The sequence below is a fragment of the Rousettus aegyptiacus genome, unplaced genomic scaffold (assembly GCF_014176215.1).
Source record: "Rousettus aegyptiacus isolate mRouAeg1 unplaced genomic scaffold, mRouAeg1.p scaffold_m13_p_12, whole genome shotgun sequence".
NCBI classification, from domain to species: Eukaryota; Metazoa; Chordata; class Mammalia; order Chiroptera; family Pteropodidae; genus Rousettus; species Rousettus aegyptiacus.
The window spans coordinates 21,695,294-21,711,165 of record NW_023416287.1 but is presented as its reverse complement, the minus strand read 5'-3'; the positions used below and the strand labels follow the sequence as shown (position 1 = coordinate 21,711,165).

Below are 15,872 nucleotides of genomic sequence, written 5' to 3'. Positions count from 1 at the left end.
AGGACCTGAGAAACTCTTGCCTGCCACATTCATATCCCTTCTGAACACAGGGGCCAGAAATGATTTCTCCTAGACAGGTCACCAGGCTTTGTGTCACATGACCCTATATATATGGGACAACTGCCTGGATCAGAGATGAGTGCCCCAGCCCAAGGCAGCCATCTACAGACTGGACAGGAAGGAGATCTTTGGCTTATGGGTGATAATCAGGAAAGGAACAATATTCACCTAGTGGTGACCAAATGATCCAATCAGATCTCTTGGAGAATGTAAGTTTGCCACAGATACAGAGGTTGGGTTGTCATAAGGACACTGCATAATAAACCTTCCAAATGTCTTACCTTCAAACAACAATCACTTGCTTTTGCTTTTGAGTTTGTGGGTTGGTGGGGATGGTCTACATCAGACTTCAGATCTGCACATTTGAGCCTGCTTCAGGGGTCTCTTGTCCTCTTCCTGGAATCACTGGTCTACTGCAGTGTGTTCTGCTCCTTGCAATGGCAAAGGATAAGAGAGCGAGTGGAATCATGCAGGGCCTCTTGTCACATTGTCACTTTTACCACATATCATTAAGCAAAGTGAGTCACAGGCCAAGCCCAAAGTTAAAGGGTCAGGGATGTACACTCTACCTAGGAAGAGGTCACGTCATGTGTGGAGTTGGGGAATGGTGAAGAAGCAGGACTAATTCTACACCAGGAAGGAAATTAGTTCGGAAATGGGGCCACAGACCTGGAGGGGCCCAGAGAGAAGGCAGCAAGCAGAAATCACCAGGTGGCAGGAGCTGGCGATGAGAAAGATTACTGGGTGGCAGTGACAAGAGACCCAGAAAGAACTAGAGATTGAAGAATCTAGACCAGGTATCACACTAAACCTTTGACATACATACTTCATTTCATCCTCAAGACCTATGATTGCAGTTCCCAAACCATGTGCCAAGGCACCCTGAATACTGCAAAATATTTTTTTTAATTTTGAGGAAAACACAGTAACATCTGTCGGTTACTGCGCAAACTACAATTATTGTTTGGACCTAATTGCTTAGCAAAAAACTATTAGGTATTATTTGTGCTTAGCACACTGTGAAAATGTTACTGAGATGCTAAGGGTGCTGTGAACTGAGAAGGTGTAGGAACCTCTGCCTATGTAGTAGCTACTAAAAAGTAGTTATCTGCAGATAATGGCAAAGTTATCTGCAGATAAGTGAATTTTATAGTTGATTACCGGTAGAGCCTATTATTAGCCCCTTTTCATAGATGAGGAAACTAAGGCTCAAAGCAGCATGGATTTTCCTAGGATCACCCCAGCAAGTAAGTAGTGGGGCTGGAATTAGAACTTTTTTTCTCTGACCTGTATGCAGGGTGCTGCCTGTTGTCTTGCAGTGATGGAGGGCCAACCAGGGGTTCAAGCCAGGCCATCTGCCACCCTCCTGGGCAAGTCAAGTGGGTTTTCTGCCCAATCCAGTTGTGGTGTTGATAGGAATGCCTGACAATTAGTCTGGTGCTCTGTCCTTGGCCTCCAGTGCTCATACCTAACTGCCCTAAAAAGCCATATCTTGTGGTTAACTTGCTTGATGCACTTTCGTTTATTTTTAATCCCACTGTTAGGGTTCTGGCTCATAGCACAATTTATGTAATAGATTCAGAAATGGTTGGCATGTGGGGACAGGGGAAGATGAGTAAGGAGGCCTAGAAATCGAAGGAACTTAAACTCTGAGTGAGGAAAAATGTCCTCACAAAATACAAAGCCAGAATAGCCATCCATTCATCATCCATGGGCAACTAATAATATGGCTTGCATGCATCAGACCCTGCACTGAATGCTGGGAGTACAGCGGTGAGCAAGAAAGACCTCATTCCTGACCTCATGGAACTTATGGTCCAGTTAATAGGAAGATCTCCCAGATGGGGCAAGTGGGCTCAGAGATGTCATTTAGTTTTGCTTCCATGTCTGACTCCTAGCAGTCAAGTGGTTTAAAAATTATACTTTATACCACAAGATTGGCACATATACATGTAGAATGAATACATGAAAGAAGGAATAAATTTGTGAATGAAGAAACTTTGGCTCAAATGGAGATGTGAGTTGTCTAAGCAAGTCAACAGCTGTGGCAAAAACAGCAGCTTGCCCATCACTGTCCCTTCTCCTAGTCACACACGGCAAAAGATTATATTCCCAGACTCCCTTACAGATGAGTGTGGTCATGTGACATATCCTGGCCAATGGGATATAAATGGAAGTGATTTGTGCAATTTCTGGGTTGTGTCCTTAAAAGGAGGAGGAGGGTTCCTGCCTCGTCCTCTTGCTGACTGGAATGTAGCCATTATGGCTGGAGATGAAGCAGCCACTTAGACCACAAAGTGGAAGATGATAGAGCAACAAGATAGAAGCAACCCGGGTCTCTTGTGATTGGTGAAGCCACCATGCCAGGGTTAACTGCCAAGTATACTTTTATGTAAGAGAGAAATAAGTTCTGCTTTATTTAAAACATTATTATTTTCATTCTATTTAATGCAAGAGTCAAACCAACGTCCTAATACTATAGCAGCAGAGCTAGCAGCAGGTCATTTCCATTGACTTCCCCCCTACTCAGGTCCTTTCTATAATTTTTCACCCATATATTTTATTCTCTTCCAAGTGTTTTTTTTTTTGTTTGTAACCTGATCTGCTCCTCACAACAGCTCTGTGAAGTCCATTGCAGAAAGAGAAATTCTGTGATGCTCACGGGGCAGACAGGGAATCCAAGATGCAAGAGTAGTAGGTGATCTGTCCTGAGGTATATGAGCAGAGTTATCCCCATCTCCCAGGTGAGGCAAGTGGGCTCAGAGATGTCGTTTAGCTCTGCTTCCATGTCTGACTCCTAGTATAGGACCCTACCACTCTTATGGCTATCCCCTCTCCTCTCTTGGGCACCTTAGCCCTTATCTCTACTTAGTAAAATACAAATTAGGTGGATGTTTAGCAGAAAGCAGCTTCCACATGTGACAGCCCTTAAACCATCCCACATTCCTTCCTCCACATGGGCACATGCCATCACACAAAACAGAGGGAACATAAAAATGGAGGGTAGTTGTCTTGGGAGTCCCAACATTGCCTCTCCTTCTGTGGCCCTTTGGCCCAGACAAGCAAGACCAGTAATACAATCATCTGTCTTCTACCTGTGTCCTCAGAGACCTCAGGACCCAGTATCTATGTACTATTTTGGAAAAGTCCTACATCCTCAGTACTTGGATAGCCTCTGACCTGACGAGGTGGTAGAGGATCTGGTAAAGCAGAATAGAATAGTGGGAAGAGTGTCTCTTGGCCTCAACTAGCCTTGGGTGCAACTCTGAGACAAGTTGCCTAATTTATTTGAGCCCTAATTCCCTCCCCATGTGAATGAGCTCCAAGTTCCCAAGCTGTTGGAGTCGGGGTAGGTGGGTGGGACCAGGTAAGATAAGCCACATGAAGCCCAGAACAGGGACCAGACCACAGGAGGTATTCCTTCAAGGCTCCTCTTTCTCCTCTCTTCCTGGTCCACCCACTCCCAAGGGAATGGCTATAAATCCAGCTAACCCAGAGCAACCAGTGCACCAGGCCCTCCTGGCCTGGGGAGAAAGGCACATAGAGGAGAGAAGACAAGGTCCCTGCCCTCACAGAGCTGCAAGTTAAAGTCACTTGCTCTTACAGAGGCTGGGAATGTGGACCTCAATTTCCCTTATTTCTCTTTCCAGGGCAGGGAGAGATCTCAGCACCCAGGTTTTCCATTCCTCACAGCTGAGAGCTTCAGATGAACCAGATGGAAAGGAAGGGAATGACAACTAGGTGGCTAAAGGTGTGTGTGCATGTAGGCATGTGTGTGTGTGGTCACATCTTCCAAGGCCTGGACATCTCCACCAATGCATTTCCTTAAATTCCTGAACCAGTCCCATTACCACAATATCAGAGTTGCTCCATCAAAGCATCAGAGCTCTAGGAAAACCAAATGAGCAAGCCAGGTGCCACAGAGTAAACATAAAAAAAGTGAACCAACCCAGACACCAGATTCGGCAAGGTGCCCGGAGGCAGATGAAACTGAATGGGGTAGGAGGGAGGAGGCATGTAGCTGATCAGCCATGAGACTCCAGGTCTGTTGCCTATCTGAGATCCCCCAAATCAATCTGGAAGTTTGAGGCTCTTGGTTCAGGTTGTACTTCTACTGACCCTCAGGTATGGCCAATCTCTTCTCTCTTTGGCATTCAATTTTCCAAAATGTAAAATTGGGGATAATATAAACAAACAGGAATTTTGCAAGTGCTTTGAAAATTATGTTGGAACCCAGCATAGTGGTTATGAGGACTGAGCTGGGGTCTAAATTTGAATCCTGGATCTATGGTATACCAGCTGTGTGACCTTAGGCAATTTGTTGACCACTCTATGCCTCCATTTCCTCATCATGAAATGGGGATAATAATAGCACCTATGTGATAAGACAGTTAAAAAGATTGAGTTAATATTTGTAAAGCACTTAGAACAGTGCCTGGCATATAGGGAGGCCTATATAAGTGTTTGTCAACTGAAGGAAACGCACAAGTTATTTATTACTATTACTTCATTTCTGAGCCTGTAAAGTGCTGTTTCCTCTTTCATGAATATTTTTTCTTTCTTCCCCTTCCTTCATCTAGTGAAATCTCGATCTTATCTGAGTTATTCTGTCGTATCACCCTCCTGGACACACTGCAGCCTTTTTTCAGTTTTCTCACCTGGAATATATGGGGTCAGATTAAATCTATATTTTTCAAACTTTAGCTACTCACATACCTCCTTCTCAACTTTTGCCTACCGACTTTGCTTTGATTTACTTACATTTGTCTTTAAACTGATCATGTTAGTGTTTTTCTGCATGACAGAAAATCTAAAGTAATTGTAGCTTATGCAAGTGAGGAGCTTACTTCTCTAACAAATGAAAGTATGGGAAACTATCCTAGGCTGGTGTTTCCATGGTCATTTGGGATCCAGAATCCTTCAATTTCGTTGCTCCTCCATCTTAACATGCTTCCACCTCATGGTCCAAGACAGCTGCTCCAGCTCCACCCATCAGGTCTGCATCCTGGCAACAGAAACAACAAAAGGGGAGAAAGAGAGCACAGTCCTCTTTTTAAAAAGAGCACTCAATATATTTTGCCCATACCACCTCCTCTGATATTCTAATAGCTTATTGTCTACCTGGTAATATCTAACTGCAAAGGAGGCTGGGAAATGGAATCCTTATTTTGATTGATCAAGGAGTCTATCCCAGAAGAAAAAAGGGAGCATGACTACTAAAGCAGATTATATGGTGTCCCAACTTTACACTGACATATTTTTTTCTGCCCTCACTTTAAGTAATATTATCCATGATATCTTTAGTTTCATGAGCTAGTTATGTTTTCCTAAAATACATTACAATAAATGCCTGGCCATTAAAATGAATTCATATAAGTATGTATAGATATAGATATGGCATAGATGGTGGTAGACTGTTACTGCTCCCAGCAACCCATACCTCTCAGTATTCATACCCTTAAGTAGACCTTTCCTCTTGAATCTGGGCTGGCCTGCGACTTGCACTAAAGCAATAAAATGCATCAGAAGTGACCTGTGCCTGTTCAACCCTTGGCTTTAAGAAGCTTCGACAGCTTCTTCTTTTGCACCCTGGGGGAAGCCAAATGCCACATAAACACTCTGACTACCTTGAGACCACCATTGTCGCCAAGACAGTCGCCTGGAGAGACTGTGTGGAAGAGAACAGAAAAACCCTGATGACAGTGAGAACCAAGACCCCAGATACATGGCCACATCTGGGCTTTTCCAGTCACCTCCTAGCTGTTTGTTATCACGCCAGCTGACACCATAGAACAGAATTGACCTGCCCTCACTGAGTCCAGCCCAAACTGCAAAACTGAGCAAATAAATTATGAATCTCCTTTTAAGCTGCTAGGTTTTGGGGTAGTTTCTTATGCAGTGATAGCCAAAACACTTAACTATATAACACCTAAAATCACGTGATGTACCACTACCCTTTGGAAAATTCTGGATTAAGTGATGCTTTCACATTCTACAAGAGGGCTCCATTCTCTCTCTCACAGACCCATACATTACAGATAAAGAACTGCAGTGAATTGACTGAGGACCTATCACATGCCAGCACGACCATAAAAACCTCCCAAATTGTCTGCTTTCTCTCTTGTCCTTGCACCTGGGAGCAGCCAGAGGAAGAATGTTTTCAAAATGCAAATCTGATCACATCTCTCTCCTGCTTATTATCCACTGCAATAATCACAAGGAGTCTTCTTACGTTCAACTACACACTCAGACTTAACAGATGACCCTAAGCTGCACTTGGCATCGACCTGCTCTGTGGGATATAGTACAGGAACTTTAGCTTGCTAGCATGGCAAGGAATGTCAGCATCAGGCATTTCTTTCAGGGGGAGTCCTTGCTGCTGTCTACCAGAGCAGTACAGCATAGGTGCAAGATGATGAGATCCCCATTTGGTGGGTACAGGAGTCATCCTGGCTTAAAAGCTTCATGTTCCACGGGAGCCAATATCTTTGAAGCTGCCCAGTTATATGAGTCATCACACTTACAAAGCCCAAAGTATGATTTCCCACCAGGTACTTATAATTCCTCCCAGCCAAATGCAATCAGGGGTCTTTTTAAACAACAACAACAACAACAACAACAACAACAACAACAACATTTTTAGAAAAATCTTAAGTTTACAGAAAAATTGGGAAAAGAGTACAGAGAGTTCCAATATACCCCACATTCAGTTTCTTCTATTATTAACACCTTATATCAGTATGGTACATTTGTTACAATTAATAAACCAATGTTGATACATTATTATCTAAAATTCATACTTTATTCAGATTCCTTTAGTGTTTACCTAATGTTATCTTTCTGTCCCAAGATCCCATTGAGGACACCATACAACATTTAGTCATCATGTCTTAGCTGTGACAATTTCTCAGATTTTCCTTGTTTTCGATATCCTTGATAGTTTTGAGGTGTACTGGTCAGGTATTTTATAAGATATCCCTCAACTGGGATTTGTTTTAGGATTACCTCATGGCTAGACTAGGGTTATGGGTTCTGAGAGGAGAATCACAGAAGTAAAGTGACTTCTCATCACATCATATCAGGGGTATATACTATCAACATGATTTGACTGTTGATGTTGACCTTTATCACCTGTCTGAAGTAATCAGATCTGTCATGTTTCTCGCCTCCCCAACTCTTTCATACTCTCAAAAGTCACTATGCTCAGACCACACTTAAAAACTGGGAAGTTATGTTCACTTTCCTTGAGGTTGGTGCATCTACATATTTGGATTTCGGTATGAGAGATTTATCTTTCCTCCATTTATTCATTTATCACACTTTAGGTTACAATCCAATATTTCTTATTTTGTTGATCAAAAATTTCCAGCTTTGGTCATTGGGAGCTCTTTCAGTTGACCCCAATGTCCTTTGACATACTCCCATCATTTCATGTGTGTGTGTCGTGTGTGTGTGTGTGTGTGTGTGTGTATTTTGTTTGTTTATATAAGCACCTCCTTACTTTCTGGCAATATAAGATGCTCCAGGCTCATCTTGTATATTTCCTGCCCCAGTCCTAGAATCAGCCATTTCTCCCTGATTCCTCTTATTGGAGAATGGTATTAGAAACCAAGATCTGGGCACTAGGTGTGCTCATTGCTATTCAGTATCATTGTTTCTAGGATGTCTTGGTTGACAGAGAAAGGAAATATATGGGTGTATACTAACATGTGTGAATATACATATCTATAAATATTTATATATGTAATCATCTGCATCTATGTTAACTTAAGCATGAGTTCATACTGATATCTCCAATTCTAATCTGTTACCACATAGATTATTCTAGCCTCCTCCTCACAGGTCATTTTTATCATAGCAATGTTGCCTAGTAACATAGTGGACATATGTTTGTCTGTTTCCAAGGAAACAGAGCTAGACAGTTAACCAAAGGTATAATTCTCATGTAAAAGAAGAAAAGATTTTAACTCTTTATTCTCACTAATCAGCAGCTACCCACTGCTCTGAAGATAAAAAACTGACTCCTTGGCCTACAAAGTTCTGCGGTGACCTGGCCTGCTGAAAATCTAGTTGTGTTTCCTGCTATGTTCCTTACTGAGCTCTCCATGGCAACCGTTCTACTCCCCTTCAAGCCTCACACTCACCATACTCCCCCGCCACCAGGGCCTCTGCCCATGCCAGTCCCTCTGCTGGATCTCTCTTCTTTGCCCTCTTTATCTGACTGCCTCCCATTAATCCTTCTGATTTCAGCTCAATCTTTGCTTCTGCAGGAAGGCCATCCTCATCTCCCAGGCTAGGTCAGCACTTTGTTTCAGGTTGACATAACTCTATGTACCTTTGCTTTGTAGCACCACAGTCGCAGTGTTACATTTACTTGTCCTTTCTCCCACTAGAATAAAAGCTTCTTGGGTGCATGGATGAAGTCTACCTAGTTAACCAGTATATAATAGGTGCTCATATTCTCTTTGTTGAAGTTCTCATTGTGTTCATCCGTTTCTTTTCCCCATTTATGATTATTACTTTAAAGTCTTAGTAAATTAGTCATCTACATTTCACTGAGGTTTTTTTTTCCCCTGAGGTTTAATTTTGTTTTTTTTCATTTCGAACATATTCCTGTGTTTCTTCATTTTGTTTGACTTTGTGTTGGTTTCTATACAGTAGATGAACCAACCACCTCTCCTAGTCTTGAAAGAGTGGCCTCATGTAGAAAATGAACCTTGTCATTCAGCCCTGCTTCAGCTCTTAGTTGTCTCTCAAACATTTGTGTTTGTCCTATTATATTTTTAGTAGCTCCCTATAGTTTAGGGTTGCCAAGACCTATCAATGTCCTAAAGAGGAGAATCTTAGCATGCAAATATATATAGTCTTGTGGGACTACAAGTGTAAGCCCTACTGGCTACCAGATGCAGGTGATCTGGAGGTATCTCCTGGGCTAAAGCTGCAAAATTCAGGGCTGCAGATGAGTGTATAAGCTCTTTTCTGGGTGATACTAGTGGTCTGGAGCAAGACAGAAGGAAAGTGCCAAGATGGCATCCACAGCCTACGTTCCTTGAGAGCAGCTCCATAGGCCACTAAATGTGTGCCAAACCTGAAACCTGCCCCTCAGGCCAAAGATCCAGGACAAGCAAAGAGGCCTCCCTCACAGAAAGACTAGGGGTGTGCTTCAGTCCACTGTCTGTGCATGCCCTGGAGGTGACAGCTTGCCAAGAACTGTCTTTCCAATTGTCATGGTCCCATGGGACCCAAGAATGAAAGACCCCCTGGCCACCACATCCAGGCGATCAGGGGCTGTTTCCTAGGCAGCAGCTGCAAAATACAGTGTATCAGAAACATAAAAGCTCCCCTTCAGGGGACACTGGCACTCTCGAGCATGTCAGAAGGTACAGGCAGAGGTAGTGCCAGCCCTCTGAGATCTCTGAAAAGGATTACAGTCAGCCCCTAGATGCAAGCTTAATTAGAAGTCTGCCCCTCAGGCCTCAGTCATGATGATTAGGCAATAAGCCTTCTTCACAGAAAGACTGAGCTCCAGGGTCTGTTGCTTCTTGCTGGGGTAGCTGTTTAAGAACTCTTTCTCCATTGGACTCACAAGCATAAGCCCCACTGGCCACCACAGCCAGGCAATGTAGAGGTGTCCTTTGGCAGTACTCATAAAAATTTGGGTGCCAGATAAGGTTATAACATAAGCTCCTTTCTGGGTGACACCAATTATTAAAGTCCATGGGACTAGAAACATAATCTCTTCTGGTCTTCAGTGCCAAGCAACAAGAAGTGTCCCTTAGGAAGCAGGCACAACAATCAGGATACCAGATGTGTATAAAAGCTCTGCTCTGGGAGATACTGGTGCTCTGGAGCATGATAATAGGAGAAAGCACCTGCTAGTCTCCATCCCCAGAGAGTCTTCCAGCAGGCTCCTATATGTGTGTTTTAAATTAGATGTCTGCTCCTCAGGCCAAAGCTTTAATATAAGCAGTTCCTTCACTTTAAATCTGAGTATGATTGGCTGCCTCTGAGCTGGGCCCTGGGGTGTGCGAGTTCAAGTGTATGAGACTTTTCAGAGCAATTTCTCAAGTTGCTTCAGTCTTGTGGGTCTCAGGATGCAAGGCCCATTGTTTTCAAAGTTAGACGTATTGAGGGGTCATATCTTAAGTGAATGTCTTAAAAGTTGGAATGTCCAACATGGGGTTTGAACCCTTTGCTCCTCAAAGAGAAGCTCCGGGTTTTGAGTTGCCTCCCTGTTGGTTGCCATGCCAGGGGTGAGGTTCACGGTGAGATTGTGTTTCAGTCTTTCCTAGATGAATAAAAAGAAAGGATCAATCGACTTGAAGGCAGGACAGTGAAACTCACCCAATTAGAGCAGCAAAAAGGGAAAAAAAATGAAAAACAAGTGAAGATAGTTTAAGGGAATTACAGGAAAACATTAAATAGCCTAAGATTTGAATCATAGGATTCCAAGTCGAGAAAAGAAAGAAAAGGGGGCAGAAATATTATTTGAAGAAATAAAGGATGAAAACTTTCCTAACCTGGAAGAAGGAAAAAGACATCCAGATCCAGGAATACCAGAGAGTTCCAAAAAAGAGAAACCCAAAGAGATCTATACATACCAAGACACATTATAATTAAAATGTCAAAAGTTAAAGACAAGGAGAGAACATTAGAAGCAAGAGAAAACAACTTCTTATGTACAAGGGCACCCTCATAAAATGATAAGCAGATCTTTCAGGAGAAACTTTAAATTTTGCAGGTTAGAAGGGATGGCATGACATATTCAAAGTGATGAAAAAATAAAACTTCCAACCAAGGGTACTTTCCCAAAGTGATCATTCAGAAGTGAAGGAGAGATAAACAGTTTTACAGACTCGCACAAGGTAAAGGAGTTCTTCACCACTAAACTAGCCTTACACAAAATGTGAAAGGAACTTCTTTAAGCCTAAAAGAAAGAGCACTAGTTAGTAATAAGAACATATGTGAAAGACTAAATCTCACTGGAAGTTAGGTACATAATAAAGGTAGTGGATTAATCACTTATAAAACTAGTGAGAGGGTTAAAAGACAAAAATAATAAAAAAACAACAACAACTATGATTACAATAATTGTTGAAGGGCTACACAAGATGAAAAGATATAAAATATGACATCAAAAACATAAAATGTTTGTGGGGAAGGTGAGAGTAATAACATTGAGCTTTACAATGGGATCAGACTTATATTGTTATCATCTTAGAATACACTATTATAGATATGTTGTTAAATGTAAGCTTCCTCTCATGGTAACCACAAACAAAACCTACAGTTAATACACAAAAGGTAAAGAAAAAGGAATAAAAGCATACCACTGTAGAAAATCATCAAACCACAAAGGAAGAGAGCAAAGAATAGAAAAGAACAGAGAGGAACTACAAAACATCCAGAAAACAACAAACAAAATAAGCACACACCTATCAAGAATTACTCTAAATAGATGTAGGTGGGGAAATGCTGTCGATGATAGAGGCTCTGTTCATCCCTCTGGCAACCAAATCGGAGTTGTGACAGACACAAGGAGCAAACAGTAAGGAAAAATCACCTGGGATCTAGATGAACAAGCCATACAACTAGGGAGAAATCTAAGAAATCACCCTGCAATGGCAGAAGATAGAACCGGGCGAGGATGAGAGGATGCCTGGCCCCAGCAGCTGAGTGGGAAGGAGGCTGTGGAAGTGGCACCAGCAGATGCCTCTTAAAGGGATTGCTTGCACGAGTGGACTTCTGCGGTGACGGACCTGCTCACTCTGAGCACTGGCGCTGGTTCTTACAGCTGCACAGGGACTTACAGGATGACACTGAGTTATCGGAGTGAGGCCTGCCATGAGGCCTGCCCTCTAGTTCCCCAGCACGGGCTGTATCCACTGTCCCTCTTTTGAGCACTTCCCCCTCCCAGTGCGCAGACCTAGCACTGCCATAGCAGAGACATTGTCAAACTGGATAACAGAGGTTGCTCCACCTAGGAGATTCTCTGAAATCCTGCCTCCTCCATCTCGTGGCACCACCCAAGCCACATTCAGGTGTGTCCTCAGTGAGTCAGGTGCTCCTTGCTGAGCAGTGCCTAGACTCACACTGGAGCCAGCTGGCCTTGGTTTCTGGTGCGGCCTTTTGAGGCAACTATAAGTACAGCGTCTGCTGACTGCTTGCTGAATCTTAACAGGTGGCCCAGGAGGGGCACAGGCTTGGACTAAATTTGGCATGCGGCTGAACCCCTCTCAGGACTGTGCCCCTGGACACCTACTACATAAAGCCATACTAAGAAGACCAAGACTTAGAAGTTTTGCTTAGTACATGGATACAGACACAGAAAGGCAGCCAGATGGGAAGACAAAGAAGCAGAAACCATATGAGAGAACAGAACAGATCCAGAAATAATGGAGTCAAGCAATCTAACAGATGTGGAGTTCAAAACACTGGTTATAAAGATGCTGAATGAACTTATGGGAAGGGTAGATGAATTCAGTGAGAATTTCAACAAAGAGATAAAAAAAAAACATAAAAATGGAAATGGAAATTATAAATGAGAACCAGTCAGAAATGAAGAACATATTATCTGAGATAAGAAGTATATTAAATGGAATAAACAAAGTGAATAAAGAAGAGGATCAAATGACCTATATAGAGGATGAGAAAACCAAGGACACTCAATTGGAATGGCAAGAAAAAAAAGCAAGACTATAATAATAATTTAAGGAGCTTACGGGACACTATTAAAGGTAAAATTATCCATTTCACTGGGGTACCTGAGGGAAACCAAGATGTTGAACAGCTATTTGAAGAAATAATGATGGAAAACTTCCCTAACCTGGTGAAGAAAATAGACATAAAACTCCAGGATGCTCAGAGAGTCCCAAAAACCAGGAATCCAAAGAGGCCCACACCAAGACACATCACAATTAAAATGCCAAAGATTAAATACAAAGAGAGAATCTTAAAAGCAGCAAGAGATAAGCAGATAGTTACCTACAAGGGAGCACCCATAAGACTGGTAGCTGATTTCTCAAAAGAAATTATGCAGGACAGAGGGTTTGGCAAAAAATATTCAACATGATGAAAAAACCCAAGATCTACGACCAAGAGTACTTTATCCGGCAAAGCTATCATTTAGAGTTGAAGGACAGATAAAGAGCTTCCCAGAAAAAAATAAGCTAAAGGAATTTATCATCGCCAAGTCAGTATTACAGGAAATGTTGGAGGGATTTCTTTAAGAAGAAAAAACATGTATCAAAAACGGGAATAAAGAATGGTAAAAACTACATTCCTATCAACAAGTACCTCAAATGGAAAATAATTGAGTGCTCCAAACAAAAGATAGAGGTGGCTGAATGGATAAGAAAACAAGACCCCTACATATGCTGCCTACAATAGACTCACTTCAAATTAAAAGACACACACAGACTAACAGGAAAGGGGATAGAAAAAAATATTGCCCTGATGGACCTAGAGGGTATTGCATTGAATGAAATGGGTTAGATAGAGAAAGACAAATATCACATGATTTCACCTACATGTGGAATCTAAAGAAAAAATCATCAATGACAACAACAAAAGTGGAAATAAACTCAAAGATACAGAGACTATCTTGAGGGATACTAGATGGGAGGGATTTGGGGAGGAAAAAGAGGGCCAAGGGATTGAGAGATACAGGTGGATGGTTACAGAGTAGACATTGAGATGTAGAGTATAACATAGGGAAGATGGTTAATAATGTTGGAATGAATATATGGGGGGAAGGAGGGGTTCTAGATTTTGTGGAGTGAGTGCTTTGTGAGTTGTGTGGATCTCTGATCAATATGCTGTACAGCTGAGGCTGGTGTGTTGTATGCCAACAATAAATGAAAAAAATAAACTCATTGAATTGTACAATGTAAATGCAGGCAACTACTTATCTATAATATTTCAATTAAAAAAAAAGAGAATTACTCTAAATGTAAATGGCTTATATCCTCTAATGGATGGATGGGGCTGGGGGGGGGGGTGGCGAACAAGACCTACCTATTCGCTGCCGACAAGAAATTCACTTTAGATGTAAGGACACATATAGATTGAAAGGGAAGGAATGGAAAAAGATATTCTATGCAAATGGACCAAAGAAAGCTGGAGGAGCTATACCTTTATCAGACAAAATAGACTAAAACAAAGCCTGTGATAAGAGATAAAGAAGGGAATTATATAATGATAAAGGGGTCAAACCAGGAAGAAGATATAACATTTGTAAATATTTATGCACCCAATACATGAGCACCTAAATACAAAAAGTGAATATTTACAGATCTAAAGGGAAAAATAGATGGCAATATAATAATAGCATGGAACTTCAATATCTCATTTATATCAATGGATAGATAATCCAGACAAAAAAATCAGTAAAGAAACATCAGTCTTAAATGGCATCTTAGATTAGATGAACATAACAGATATTTACAGAACATTCCATCTAAAAGCAACAGAATACACATTCTTCTCAAATACTCATGGTACATTTTCCAAGATAGACCATATAATAGGCCACAACACAATTCTTAATAAATTTAAGAGGACTGAGTCATATCAAACATCTTTTCTGATCATAATGACACAAAACTAGAAATTAATTACATAAAGAAAATTGAAACATTCACAAATATATGGAGATTAAACAACGTGCTACTAAATAGCCAATTGGTCAAAGAAGAAATCAAAAGAAATAAAAAATATCTTGAGATAAATGAAAATGAAAATATACCATACTTTAAGAGATACAGCAAAAGCATTTCTAAGAGGACAGTTCAGAGCAATAACACCTACCTCAAAAAACAAAACAAAACAAAAGTCTGAAATAAATGATCTAACTTTACACCTCGAGGAACTAGAAAAGAAGAACAAATGAAATGCAAAGTTGATAGTAGGAAAGAAATAACAAAGATTAGAGCAGAAATAAATGAAATAGAAACTAAAATGACAATAGAAAAGATCAGTAAAACTAAGAGCTAGTTCTTTGAAAAGATAAACAAAATTGACAAACCTTTAGCTAGACTCATAAAGAAAAAAAAGAGAGGACTAAAATAAAATCAGAAATGAAAGCAGTGTTACAACTGATACCACAGAAATACAAAGGATAAGAGAATACCATAAACAACTATATGCCAAAAAAATAGGACAACCTAGAAGAAATAGATATATTCCTAGAAACATACAACCTACTATGACTGAGTCATGATGAAATAGAAGATTTGAACAGACTTATTACTAGTAAAGAGATTGAAGCAGTAATCAATAATCCTGCAACAAACTAAAGTTTAAGACCAAATGGCTTAACTGGTGAATTCTACCAAATAACCAAAGAATTAATATCAATCTTTCTCGAACTCTTCCAAAAAATAAAAGAGGGGGGAACTCTTCCAAACTTATTTACAAGGGCAGCATAACCAGACAAGAATGCCACAAGAAAATAAAATTACAGAAAAATATCTCTGATGAACAAAAATCCTCAACAAAATATTAGCAAACCAAATTCAACAATACATTAAAAGGATCATACATTATAATCAAATGGGATTTATTCCCAGGATGCAAGGATGGTTCAATATCTGCAAATCAATGTGATACACCACATTAACAAAATGAAAGATAAAAATAATTTGATCATCTCAATAGATGCATAAAAAGCATCTGAAAAAGTTCAACATCTATTAATGATAAAAACTCTCAATGAAGCAGATATAGAGAGGACATAGTCTAATGGGGACTATCTTACACCACACACAAAAATAAAGGCCATAGATAACAGCCCACAGCTAACATCATACTCA

General features: G+C 40.8%; 1 protein-coding gene across 1 annotated transcript in view; it reads right to left on the bottom strand.

Annotated features, from left to right (window-relative positions):
- CUNH20orf202 (chromosome unknown C20orf202 homolog) overlaps nucleotides 1–15,872 on the bottom strand; it is a 28,524-nt gene that overhangs the window by 7,758 nt on the left and 4,894 nt on the right. Inside the window, 2 exon segments of the mRNA XM_016148902.2 lie at nucleotides 342–491; nucleotides 4,908–5,065. The gene's annotated coding sequence lies outside the window, so the exon portion shown is untranslated.